We start from the raw sequence: 14,974 nt of genomic DNA on the forward strand, positions 1-14,974 counted from the left end.
AAAAAAAAAAAAAAAAATCACTCTGACCCACAAAATTCCAAAGCCTTACAAACGTGACACACTCCTGGGTCAGGCTGTGAACTGAAAACCACCAGCCAACCATTTGAGTTGATTGTGCACAGGAGTTTCGCTGTTATCAGCAGAAACCAGGCCAGCAAACCGAATTCAGCTGGGGTGGCTGGAAAGGGGAGCCGAGAAGACACTACGGTTCAGCCACACGCCCGGGCTGGGGAAGAAGGCAAGGAAGAGGGCGTCTTCGATCACCGGCGCCTTGCCTTCACGTGCGAGGCAACGTGCGCCACTCCGTGGGCTCTCCCGAGCCTCCGTCATAACCCAAGGGGTACAACATGACAGGGACGGGACCAAGCCCGGGGGCATCTCGTGGCCTCCCCCACGCCCCGCACACCTGAAGCCGGACAGCACGGGGCGACGGGCAGAGAATCTGCCCTCCACGCCCTCGGAGTCCGCCGCGGGTCCCCTCAAGCCGCCCGGCTCGGAAAAGAGGGACTTTTCATTCCGCACCCCCGACACCAACCCCAACCCCCTGCTACCAGAATATAAACAACTCGCGGGCAGAGGCCCTGGAACCGCCGCCCGGCTTTACGTAATTTAACCCCGAGGCGAGCGGCGGCAGGTGGTGGCGCCCGGCGAGTGAGGGGCCCGAGGCCCCGAGAAAGCAAAGGCTGGCTCCGACAACCAGGGGCCGGGAGGAAAACGAGATTGAGGGGCGGCGGCGGTCTCGTTACCTCCCCAGATGCCCAGAGTGAGCTGAGACGTGTCCAAGTTCACCACATAGTCCCCCAAGAACCGGTTCAACACGTCCACGACCACCGACTCGAACACCATTTTCCTCAGCCGCGGTGGCCACGGCAGCCGCCCCCCCGCGGTCCTTCTTCCAGCGCCTGACCTCCCGCGGCCTCCCTCGAGACCGCTCGGTTCACCGGCTCCCGGGCGGCTCCCACTAGAAATGCCCCGGCGCGGGACACGCAAACCCTCCGCGAGCCCTGCGAGGGGCGGAGGTGGCCACTCGCTCCGCGCTTGCGCACGGTGGACTCCAGGGCGGGGGCGGAGCTCCGCGCCGCCCCGCGCGCGCCTGCGGGAAAGAAGCAAGGGCGGCTGCGCGACCGCTCCTCTGACGCGTGCCCTTTCCATGCAGAACCCGCCTTTACTTGTTGGCCCCGCCTCCCCTTCATCACCAGGCAACGGGAGGAGCGTAGGAGTGCCAGTTTTCCGACCCTGCCCTCACCGGCCGACCAGTGTCCTGACCCGCGACGGGGGGGCGGGGCCGGGCGGTTACACCTGCCAGGGAAAGCCCGTCGCCCTACATTGGAGGCGACCCCGCACGAGGACCAGTAGGACCTGCACCTAAGCCAGGCGTGGGCAAATTCCAGTCCTTTCGCGGTCAGGCCGTAGGCGTCTCAAGGGAGGGTCCTAGGGACCCCCCTCCCCCCAGGTTCCTGCGTCCGGCCGGCCTGTGTCTGGACGCCTGTAACTGCCCCGCCCGGTGCTCGGAGCGCGAGGCCAGGATGCGCGTCGGGTGACTTAATTTAACCAGCTGCAAATCGTCCCAGGAAGGCGGGGGGGAGGGCAGTGAAGAGTAATGCCACGCCCTCCTTCCGGGCATCTGAGATGGCACTCTTTTTTTGGTCAAATTATTCACAGGGAGCCTCCTTTCAACCCTTAGAAAGTTCTTTCAGATTCAGAGTTAGTCAACCAGTCCAGAAACTGCTGAACGCCCTTCAGGAAATACTGTGATACCTAGACTCAACCCTTGAGCCTTATGAAATGACTGACGTAAACTAAATAATAATTAGAGCTCTTTCAGCCCCTTCGCACCCCCATTTGACCTTATATAAGAAATAGGACCAAATGCCTGAGCTCACAGATGCTGGATGTTAAGTATGGAGAACTATAATTAATCACCGCCCTCTTAAGGATTTAAGATGTAGGAATGTACTTTGAACTTTTTCTCTGTGCATCCTTTACTTTAAAGGGAAACCTCAAGGGGACTGGCAAGGCTAGAAGGGGAAGCTAGGGAGTCTTAGTACTCAATGTCAATCACAGGAAGAATTGTCAATTATAGACCCTCAACAGAAGAATCTCCAGAGGAAAGAATCGTCAATTACAGGCCCCAACAGGGAAAGAGATACATTACATCTCCTGTAAGAAATCAACTACCCCTGAGACTCAGCTGATGAGAAACTTTCATCACCCTGAACTCTTGCTTCTCTCCAACTGACTTGTTCAAAACAACCCCTCCTGGGGCTCCTGGGCGGCTCAGTCGGTTAAGTACTTGCTTTCTGCTCAGATCATGATCTCAGAGTCCTGGGATCAAGCACTGGGGCAGGGTCCCCGCTCAGAGGAGAGTCTGCTTGTCCCTCTGCCCCTCCTGGTTCCCCCATTGTGTGCTCTTTCTCTCTCTCTCTCTCAAATAAATAGATAAAATCTTAAAAAAGAAAAAAATACAACGCCTCCCAAGTTTCGCCTCCATAAAATAATGTATCTCACTTTTGTTTTTTAGACTTGCCTATGGTTTTGAGATAGCTTGCTTGTCCTATGTTGTAATTCTCTGCTGTTCCCAAATAAACCCAACTTTTGCTGGTAAAATAACTGGCAATTTTATTTTTAAGGTTAACAGTATCACCAATAAATAATGCCTCTGATGACTTTCTGTTAATTCCTGTATCATTTTAGTACGTTTTGTATGCAGTGACCCAATTTTTTTTTAAGGCTTAAGGTTTGTCTTTGCAAGTAAGAATGCCTGGCAAAAAAAAAAAAAAACAACAGTATAAAATCTTGTTTTACATGAGTTCATAAATTATTTTCATACAATTTCATATTTGAAGGGTCTTTATTATATCACCAATTCAATCTCTTGATCTTGACAATCACGAAGCGTAGATGTTAGGGATCGATCTGAGGTGACATAACTAATGTTCTGTAGAAACAGAGCTGGAACCTGGCTCCTCTTACTGACTCTGCTCTACCACCCAACCAGACTACCATAGAAAACTGTACCTAGAAACTGATAGAGGCTGAAATGCCCAGAATAGGGAAAAGCCCATAATGAAGTATTTTGCTACTGTAGTATTATTTAGAAGAAGCCAGAAAGAAGCTACAAATTCCACTATTAAATCTAGCACCATAAATTTAAAGTGGAAGAACTCCAGAACTCAGTGCAAAAATACATTTTAAATAGCTTGCAAACACTTCATACTAGTTTTCTATAATCCTGAAAAATCCTCTGGAATCAGATGAAGGAGGAGTATAACTGCTGAAAATTTAGAACTATAAGCATTTCATTGATAAAGAGAGTAATGAAAGAAATTCTGCTGAGCAAGTGTTAGACATATACAAGAAGATGCATATTGTAACTGTATTCTTCTCTAGTGTTAGGTGCAATATCATGAACACACATTTCCTAATTAGTAAAAGGTACAATGTTACAGTCAATCCTCTTGTTGCTTAATCCATCTGAGGAAATTTGTAAGCAAAAATATAGTAATGTCATCATGTAAAAGATAATTTCACTAAACCATTAAACAAAATACTTGCGGAACCTTGAAAAATAAGTCCAAGGACTACCAAAAAAAAAAAGTGTTCTAAGTTTCAAATTAGGGAATATATCAGTGTAAGGTGTTTTTTGTCCTCCAGATCAAAATTTAAATGCTATACTTCATTGTTTGATCAGATTTTAAAAAAACTTTTTTTGAGTGTACCCTAACTGCAATATGATCCAACTTTCCAATAAATCCCTAACTTTGCAAGTAGGATTTGCTGTCTTCTGCTTACTTGACAAGCCACAGCTTTCCATCTTTGAAGTTTTGTCATGCTGGTAGTTATCGTGGACATTTTTTTCCCCTAATTAATTCCTCTGTCCACAAGTAAGTATCATTTGTCCTGACCTCATTCCCCATGTGAGGTCAGCACTGTGGGAGCAGGCTGGACGGCCAGATAGCAAAGCCACTGAAGCAGACCACATTCCCAAACACGTTCGGCTCCTGGAGGAAGAGTTCTAGAAGATGGCCATGCTACAGGAAAAGTTTTACTGACGTAGCTTCACAGAGCCCTGTGCTCCCATCTCAGTTAATGGTTTAGAAATTATAAACAATTAAAAGTTATTCGGATTTATGTGTTCCAAAACCTTAAAAAAAACACACACACACACAAATTTGTTGGAAAGAAGATATAAGTAAAAGGTTGAGAAATTTATAAGAACTTTACTCAGGCAGTGTTAGTAAAAATGTAAATCGATGCAATCTTTCTAAAAGGCAGTTTGTAAATATCTACAAACGGATATATACATATTTATGATACATAGGTATATTCATACATACATATACATATGTATGACTTTTTTTAAGATTTTATTTATTTATTTGACAGAGAGAGAGCCAACAAGAGAGGGAGCACAAGCAGGGGGAGTGGGAGAGGAAGAAGCAGGCTCTCAGAAGAGCAGGGAGCCCGATGCGGGGCTCGATCCCAGGACCCTGGGATCACGGCCTGGGCCAAAGGCAGACGCTTAATGACTGAGCCACCCAGGCGCCCCAACATACATATGACTTTTGACTCAACAATCCCACTTCTAATGATTTACTCTAAGAAAACACAAAAATTTAAAAAGCTGTCACCACAAGAACATTCATTAAAGCATTATTTATAACAGCAAAAAATTGGAAAAAGCTAAATATCCATAGGGAAGCTGGTTAAGTGTACAGGCACACACAATGGGTTATTATTCAGGCTTTAAAAATGATAATGCAGGGGCACCTGGGTGGCACAGCGGTTAAGTGTCTGCCTTCAGCTCAGGGCGTGATCCTGGCGTTCTGGGATCGAGCCCCACATCAGGCTCCTCTGCTATGAGCCTGCTTCTTCCTCTCCCACTCCCCCTGCTTGTGTTCCCTCTCTCGCTAGCTGTCTCTCTCTCTGTCAAATAAATAAAATCTTTAAAAAAAAAATGATAATGCTGATCTATACTAATATGGAAGGAAGTCAATAATATATGCTTGTGAGAAACAAGAGACAGAATAGCATCATACCAATATTATAAATTACAAACATGTTTTAAGTGTGCAGAGAATATATGTAAATATATATATGTATATACACAAGAAAGAAATGTAAAAGTATGACCACCAACTGTTAATAGCAATTATTTTTTTCTCATGTTTATACTTAAATTCTAGTTAGTTAACAAATATGGTAAAACTGGTTTCAGGTGTAGAATTTAGTGATTCATCACTTACAAATAACACTCAGTGCTCATCATAAGTGCCTTCTTTAATGCCGGTCGCCCATTTAGCCCATCCCCCACCCAGCTCCCTCCAACCCTCAGTTTGTTCTATATTGTTAAGAGTCTCTTATGGTTTGATAACCTCTCTCTCTCTTTTTTCCTTTCCTGTATGTTCGTTTGTTTTGTTTCTTAAATTCCCATATGAGTGAAATCATATGGTATTTGTCTTTCTCTGACTGACTTATTCTGCTTAGTGTAATACCCCTAGCTCCATGGCAAGATTTTGTTCTTTTTGATGGCTGAGTAATATTCCATTCTGTGTATGTATACCACATCTTTATCCATTTATTCATCCATTGGTCGATGGACATTTGGGCTCTTTCCATGGTTTGGCTATTGTTGCTAATGCTGCTATAAATAACAGGGGGGTCGTGCCCCTTTTAATCTGTATTTTTGTATCCTTTGGGTAAATACCCAGTAGTGCAATTGCTGGGTCATAGGGTAGTTCTATTTTTAACTTTTTGAGGACCCTCCATACTGTTTTCCAGAGTGGCCGCACCAGTTTGCATTCCCACCAACAGTGTAAGAGGGTTCCCCTTTCTCCACATCCTCACCAACACCTGTTGTTTCCTGTGTTGTTAATTTTAGCCATTTTGACAGATGCAAAGTAGTATCTCATCATGGTTTTGATTAGTATTTCCCTGATGATGAGTGATGTTGATCATCTTTTCATGTGTCTGTTAGCCATCGGTATAACAGCGGTTATCTTCAGATGGTGAGACTTTGGTCTTTTTTTTTTTTTTTTATAGTGCGCATGGATTTTTTTCCCCCAAAACCAAAAAAAGCTGTTTGATATTATAAGAGTACTACAAAGGAAGTATAATACGACTTCTCTTATCATACTCATTGAAATGTTTTTAGCCTAAAGCAAATCAGCTTTGGAGATTTTGAACGATGGAAATTGAGTTTCATTACATTCAACTATATATCATACACTTAGAACATTAAAAAAGGAAATATAAACTTAATTTGTTCCTCTAAACTGTTGAAGAGAGATCTATCAGAAATGTTATTATATGAATTATATTATATAATTCTTCAGGAAAATTGCTCTCCCAAAATTGGACCCAACAGAAGTTTGTGAGCAAGTTCTCAACCCTGGTGGTGAATTGATGAAAAGATTTGTGTGAACTCTTAAAAGCATATAAGCACAGGAAAATCTGTTCACTATTATTAGCTACTGGGGAAATGAAAATTAAAACTGTAAATAAGATATCACTATACATCAACCAGAATGGTCACAAAAAAAATGTTGTAACACCAAATGCTGGTGAGGATGCAGAGAAACTGGTTCATATGTGCATTCATTGTGGAAATGTGACATGATACAGCTACTCTGGAAAAGAGTCTGACAATTTCTAAAGCAAAATTGTAAAAAACCAAAAAAAAAAAAAAACAAACTAAATATGCACCTATCATACAAGCCAGCAATTGTACTTCCAGACATGTATCCTAGAGAAATGAAAACCACGTTCGCACAAAAACTTGTACAAGAAAGTTCATAGCAATTTCATTCATAACAGGCAAAACTGGAAATGACCCAAAAACTTTTCAACAGAGGAATAAAAACAAATTGTATGTAGTACAGCCACACCATGGAATACCATTCAGCAATAAAAAGGAATGAACTAGCCATGCTATACACAACCTGGATACATCTCAGGGCATTATGCTGATTCTATGTACAAAAATGTTCTTGAAATAGAATTAGAGATATAAAACAGATTAGCAGTTGCCAAAGGTTAGTATGGGGAGGAGGAACAGGTGTGGCTACAAATGGTTATAGCAGGAAGGAACCTGTGTTTATGGAGCACTTCTGTATCGTGATTGTGGTAGCGGCTAAATAAAATTACATAAAACTACACACACAAATAAGTGCATATAAAATGCATGAAAACTGAATAAGCTCTATGGATGGTACCAAAGTCCTTAATATCCTGGCTTTGACACCACACTACAGTTATGCAAGATGGGGAAACTGGTGAATATACTGGGACCTCCTGGTAATTTTTTTGCAACTTTCTATAAATGTATAATTATTTTGAAATAATTTTCTTAAAGGCTCTGATAATGTGGGGTCTGATTAGGTGTGTCCCTGAGAATGAGATGAGCCTGAGAAGTATGAGATTGTACACAATGCTTTATTATCCCTGTGCAGGGTGCTTGGTAAAATGTTCCCAAAGGAAAAGTATCTGACTATGACGCCTTATCAGAACATATCAAAATATCAATTACTCTGTGCTTGATACATATACATTTTTAATACCGTATCTATTGAAAGAAAGAACAAATGTTGGCTCTGAAGCCACAGCCAACTCTCACCACACTGAGCACACGGCCAGGGAAGTAGATTAATACTCCAAGAGCGACTCAACAGGTTTTGCACCTGGTTAGAGGGCGCAAAAACCCGAGGCTGTGATTGTGGAGTGAAGTTGCAGCCCCAAGAGAAGAGACATGGGAACCTCGGCTTGGACTCCCCACTGCTGGGCTCTGGGAGGCGGATGCAGAGAAAGAAAGAGGAAGCATGTGGAAAGCAAGACTCTAGACCCAGAATTAGGTTCCCAGTGGCAGGGCTGTGGTGAATCCAGGGAAGGCAATCTAATCTCAAGAGAGTATCCAGAAGGATCCTCTAAAAACTGTGTCACTTCTATACTCCAAAGCTGCTGTTGTACCGCTCACATCATCATGGGAATGGTCACAGCCCTCACAGTGGCAGATAAGGCCCTCCACAATTGGCCTTCCACTCCACCCTACCCTTATCTAGGAATGCTCTTTCCTCTGGTATTTGCAGACTCACTCTTGTTGCTCTCAGGTCATTTTCTCAGCCCTTTCTTGAATAGCTTGGTTAACATAGGTTGCCGGCTCCCCGCCCCTCAGAACTTCTCTGTTTACCTTCCCCGCTTTATAGCTTTCCTCAGAGCACTTACCACCTGATACGCTATGCTTTTTACTTAATTATTTTGTGTCCGTCTCTCTCTCTCCGCTGTAATGTGTACAATATAATGTAAGCTACTCAAGGACAATTATTCTTGTTTTGCTCATTGTTCCATCCTCTGTGCCTAGAACAAGGTAGGCACACATTCGTGGAAGGCAGGAGAGACAGGCATGCCTGCCGAGTGTTGAATTATTGCCTGTCAGCTCCAAACCCATCCTTCTATTTTTAGCTCTGGCCATGGGGCCCGCCCGGCAAACCACACTCAGCTTGGGCAGCCGGCTCCTGGTTGGGCTCTGCCAAGAGGGGGCGTTAGAGGAGTTAGAGGAGGAAGGAGAGACACGGTCCTTTCTGTTGGCTCCTTGCTGGGCCGCCTGTCTACTCCCTTTTCTTAGGAGCCTCCCCCACAACTCTTCTTAGCCGGGGCAGCAGCACTTCCTTAGCAGCCCCTGAATCCGACTTGCATTTTCCCTAACTTGCAGAATCATCATCATCTCAGCATCTCAGGGACTTCAGAACCAACCTCACCGTTCCGCCCTCTCTGTTTGCTCCTGCATCTGGGAGACACGCAGCGAGGCGAATCCCTCCTTGGAGGCCCGAGTTTGAGCTGGAGGGCTCCTCTTCCACGTGTACTGGTCTGTCCTTTTGCTCACTCATCCCTCGGGGTTCTATCCGCTTCCTGCAGTAGCTACTTTGGTGATAGGTTAAAGCTCTCTTTTCACTTTTTTACTGCTAACCAATTTTGGACCTTATTCGTTGTTCTGTATACATCTCTGTGCGGGGAGCAGAGTCAGGACCCGCGTTTAAGTCCCTGCGGGAGACATGTTCGGGTGAGAGAGGGAGGTGGTATCCCTAAAGGGAGTAAATGTAAACTGTGGGTGAGTAGGGAAGCCAGACTCAGGGCCAGAGAGAGTATTAAGTGTCAGGACTGGCAACAACCGCCAGACTATAATTAGTAATGAATCCAACGATCAAGGACTCTGATCATTTAGAACGGGTCAGGGAATGAGTGTGAGGTGGGTCAAGATGGCGGCTGCAGAAGGCAGGCTGCTCGTACGAGGTGGTGGGGGTCTGTTCTTCAGTCTTGTGGCACAGGGGCAGTGGGGTAAAGTGGTTCACTACAAGCTGAATCCACTATACCACTCCCCTCCGTGTTTATTCAGTCCAGCCTCCCCATTCCTGAGCCCAACTTGATTTAGACAGTATTTGAAAGATCCCCCCAGATACGTACTCTCTGCCCACCTGGACTTCTGAACATGGAGCACTATCTCCCACTTCTGTTCTCTTTCCTCCCTTTGTAAACCACTGAGTGCACCAGGGGCTGTGCGACTCTGTGTGTTGCTGCTTCTGTGAACCCTTCCCCAGAGCCTGGGCCACCTCAATGTGCAGTTCTAAGGCCAACCTCTGTCACTCTGCCTTGCCTACCCTACCCAGCCTGTTAATGTAAGTCAACCGAAATACCCCGATAGGAGCCAGGGACCAGGATGGAGTAGGAAAGTCCAGAGTTAGTGCCAGAAAGTCATTGTTGAGATTTAGGTGTAAGGCAGTTTAAATGAATAGAAAGGCGTAAGTCAGGGGCACCTGGGTGGCTCATTCAGTTAACCAGCGGACTCTTGATTTCAGCTCAGGTCAGTCTTGGGGTCCTGGGATGGAGCCCCATCTCAGGCTTCCTGCTCAGCTGGGAGTTTGCTTGAGGATTTCTCTCCCTCTCCCTCTGCCCTTCCCACTGCTTGCATGCCTGCACTCCCTCTTTCTCTCTCAAATAAATAAATAAATCTTAAAAAAAAAAAGAAAGAAAGAAAGAGAAAAAGAAAGAAAGAAAGAAAGAAAGAAAGAAAGAAAGAAAGAAAGAAAGGCATAAATGAAATGGAGGTTATAAAGGTAGAATTTATGAACTCTGAAAACTGATGAACTATAATCGATGAGGTAAATAAAATAATACCAAGATTGTGTCCTTCATAGTAACTGGAACATGAAAGCAAGGTATTGGTTTTACGGGTGATGATGAGAAATTCTGTTTTTGGTTGCTTCCATGAGAGCTGAAATCTAGGGGAAAATATCTAGGACACAGTGTAGTTTGTCTAGGGATAGTTAGAAATTAAAAAATGAGGTCCCAGTGAAAGTCCAGGACAATCACAGACACTTGAGACTGCCCTACAAAGAAGCAATTATCCATACGTCATGTGTGGATGCCACTTAGAAGTAAAGGAATGTAGAGAAAGAAAAGCAGACCAAGGATTGAACAGTGAAGAAACATTCTCATTTAGGGAAGAGCCAACTGAACATGAGAGGGGAAGCTTAGGAAAGAAGTCAGTGTACCTGGAGCGGGACGACACAGACGTCCAAGAAGGACGTACAGGAGGAAGGGTGGTCAACACGATCAAAACTGTACAGATGTTAAGAAAGACGAACACTGAAAAAACACAACCAAATTTAGCTATTTAATGAACACTTACAAAGTCTTTTGTTTCACTTCCCAAGAGATGTCTAACCAAAGTCATTTAAAAAGTAGATTTTGATAACAAAAGTGTTACTAGCAAATTTGAACCTTACGCTTACCAATAGTATGCTTAATTTAGAAAATTAAATTCATGTCAACACCTATCAAGTGCTTAAATGCATATAGCCCCTTCTATATTAAAATAGAGATTCATTTTCAGTGAGGGTTCATTAATTAACGCCATACATGTCCACATTATTTTTTGTATCTTTGCAGTATTTAAACCCTTCTTGTTCTAGTATATGCTTTTATTATCACAATATAACATCATTCCTGGTAAGAATCTAAACTGATCTATAAATAAACCAGTCACCTCCACATATCCTATTTTCTGGCTGCTTTAATCACAGTTTGTCTCTGCAATCTTTATTTAACAACCACTTGGGTGGAAATGTGCTAATCTATAAGTAGGTATTTAACAAACTCTTTATAAAACTGTTTTCTAAGTTTACGTACTTCTGTAAGTCTTGACAAGATATTCCATTACCAACACCATAGGCATATATGTGGGGCTATGAGAAAACAAATCCCTTGTTCCCCAGTCTACATACATAGCCACATAGACAGATGTGATGTAGAAGTTGTAGTATGCTCCAGAATTTTAGCAATAATATTGTCCATGTCATGTGGAGATGGCTTATGTAATTTATATATACACATACATAATTCACATTATATATACAATCCACAGTATATATAATTGACTATATATACATATATACATGGTTTACATGTAGCATCACAGATGGAGGATAGATTTTTAATAACAACAACAAAAAAGACTGTTGGTGCATTTGAGCCTCATGTATACCAAAAGTGTTTATATTTAAAATAGTTTTTTAATTCAACAATTGCTTATTACGTAAACCTGATAGTCTAAAGTCTGCTACTGTTCACATATTACAAGACCTTATTTTCTAAAGAGCACAACATAATATGCCCAGAATCTCTTCCTTGAGGGTAATCATGGTATTTTTCTACTACTAATAAAAGTAGTCTCCATCAATTAGTTATCACATTTACACTGTTCTTAGATTATACACTGTGCTTTTTCTGTCCAAGGAAAGTCTGAGTCAGATGCACTAATTTGGTTTTGTTAGTGTTAAATTAGCTGAGTCAAGCATCAGCTACTGAGTCAAATGCTCGGTTTTTTTTTCCTCAAAGCAAGTTAAAAGAGCACCATCTAGTGGAATTTCTGACATACTATCCTTTCAAATTGGTCTTCAAATTTAGTCAATTTTTTAATACAAATTTTCTTTTAACTAATAATGATTATAAATCAACTCTTCTATATTTTCTAAAATAAATCCTAAACATATTTCAACTAAACTGAAGATTAAATATCAAAATCAATAATTCATTTATGGCATTTAACCACATATTTTAACTACTGAATTGGTTTCTCCTTAAGTATTATCGCATACTAGGGAGTTGCTTACTTTTCATGCAGATTTATATCTTTTTATATTTTTTAATTTTTTTAGATTTATATCTTTTTAAAGAAGACTTAATTGACTGCATTTTTATGTTACTGAATTCAAATATGACTTTGTGTTTTCTGCAACATTGCGTGTTAGTGGGTCAGTTCCTAAACACAGAGAAAATGTCATTCTATTCACTAGCTATGTCAGGCATTTGAGCTGATCTTTGAGGAGGTTCTAACGATTTAGGGATAGAATTCCAACTTACTCTGTTAGTGGCTATGCCCCATACAAACGATTTGACTTTTTCCCCACCTGCATAAAATTCATCGATCCATTTGATCTAAAAAGATAAACATAGTGACTGCCTCAGCTTGAAATACTGATTTCATTATCAGACCAAAGGTCTTGTGAACAATGTGAGCGGTAAATGGTGTGTGTGTGTCTTTTTAATCCTGGAAACACACAAAACAAATGCATAAAAGTGGTTGCGCAAACATATGGGCTGATGGGAAGACAGGTTTATAGTGTCCACCTGAGTTCTCTTTTCACTTTTGTTTGCTTATTCCCTTACTCCCTTATTTTTCTGTTTTGTTCCTTTTAGTCTCTATTCCTCAAATTCCCTAAATGATTGCTCCTCACATTAAGGTCTCTCTACCAATGCCTCCTCATCAAAGAGGCTTTCCTTGACAGCCCTATCAAAAATAGCACCATGCCTCTGCCCCTACCTCCATTCTGGGACATGATTTCCATATCCTGTCTCCTTACAGTACTTACCATTACTAACTCTTACAATACGTAGTTGTTTATCTTCTGTCGCTCTCTGTAATAATTTCAACATTGGCTCCATTATTTTACCTATCTCTGTAGCTTGTCATTTAACTCTGTAACATTCTACCATTTGACTCCACATTCGGTTGTGTGACTTGTTTAGGCCAGTGAGATATGAACAGATGGGTCGTGCACAGAGTTGGAAGGATGCTTGCTCAGTTGAGCTTGCTCTCCCTCGTGGCAATAAGAGCATACCTGGACTGGGCTAACAGAGGATGGACAATACATGGGAAAATGCCATGTCACCAGGGTTGCCCCAGCTAGCCTAGTTAAGTTGTCTTTCAGGCTTGTGTTTTGGAAACTCTTAACAATAATGAATGTTCTTTAAGACACTTTTGGGGATGGTTGTTATATAGCAATCACTAACTCATACACCCTCCCTACAGTGTAAACTCCCTGGGTGCAAGGAACGTCTATGTTTTCTTCATTGTTACATCCCTAGCACCCAGCACTGTGCCTGGCAAGTCGCATAAATGAATGGGGTGGTCAGGCCATATGTTATACTAAACTTAAGTAATAGCTTTTCTGATGGTCTGTCTTTATATCAGGATAGATTCAATAACCTGGAAAGAAAGGGGTAGGCTACTTATCCAACAATCAATTCTCAAAAATTCTTTTTTCTCTCAATCAAACTTTTGACAAACAGTAAGTAGTGAGTTCAAGGTTATGTGTCTTACCAAGTATTTTCTTTTCTTAAGTAACCTCTCCCCCCAATGTAGGACTCAAACTTACAGCCCTGAGATCGGGAGTTGCATGCTTTACTGATAGAGCTAACCAGGCACCCCTCTTACCAAGTGGTTTCAGTGTAACTATTTTAAGTGCACAGTAAAATGCTATAATAATGAACTCAAAGGAACTGGAGTTGTGACTGGCTTTCTTCTATGATCATTGAGTAGCACAACAAAGAAATTTAAGAAAGCCATCCCATCTCCACATAGAACTGGGCACAGGGTATACCTTGTGATCAAAGGATCATTTTGAATGAGATTTACAATGAAAATGAATGAGTAAGCAAGATACAAAGTTCTGTGGTCTGACTACAATATTTTAGCCTGAACATTTTTTTAAAAAAGAGGTATTACCAATCTATCACCTAAGCTTTTCTTTGACAGTATAATAAAACACTCATTACATGTCTATTTTTAAGAATTTTTACCCCCAATCCAAATTAAATAAGATGTATTACCTTATGTTATAAAGTTATTACCTCCTTGGGGCACCTGGGTGGCTCAGGGAGTTAAGCGTCCCACTCTTGATTATGGCTCAGGTCATGATCTCAGGGTAGTGAGATCGAGCCCCTCATCAGGCTCTCACTACTCTTCATCTCTCTCTCTCTCTAAAAAAAGTAATAAATTAAAATTTAATTAATTAAAATAATTAGCTCCAAGCCAAGGTTTTATCAACTTAATATAACATTTATGTTAACATCTGGGCTGGATATATTAACATCCTGTGCATTGTAGGATGTTTAGCAGCATGCCTGGCCTCTATCCAATGTCTCAAGATATTGCTATATGTCCCATTAAAAGCAGAATCACCCCCAGTTGAAAACCACTTTTCTAAGTTAATAATTATTGGTGGAATAACTACTGTAAAGTATGTTTTGTTTTTAAATGATTTTTAAAACCCTTCTATTTTGATATAGTTGTAGTTCACATGCAGTCATAAGAAATACACAGAATCCCCCCAAATTCAAAGAATTCCGTCCAATGGCAGTGTCTTGCCAAACTATAGTACAAAATCACAATAAGATATTGTCATTCATACTGTTAAGATCCAGAGCACTTCCATCACCACAAGGATCATTCATGTCATGTCAAGGATCATTTATGGGCACACTCACTTTCCCTCCTACACATCTGTCTTAACCCACTAGTTTGTCTTTCATTTCTATAATCTTGTCATTTTAGGAATGTTCTGTAAATGGGGCAATACAGTATATAATCCTTTGGAGTTGGCTTTCTTCACTCAGCATAATTCTCTAGAGATTCATCCAT

Source organism: Ursus maritimus, unplaced genomic scaffold, assembly GCF_017311325.1.
Source record: "Ursus maritimus isolate PB19 unplaced genomic scaffold, ASM1731132v1 scaffold_34, whole genome shotgun sequence".
NCBI classification, from domain to species: domain Eukaryota; kingdom Metazoa; phylum Chordata; class Mammalia; order Carnivora; family Ursidae; genus Ursus; species Ursus maritimus.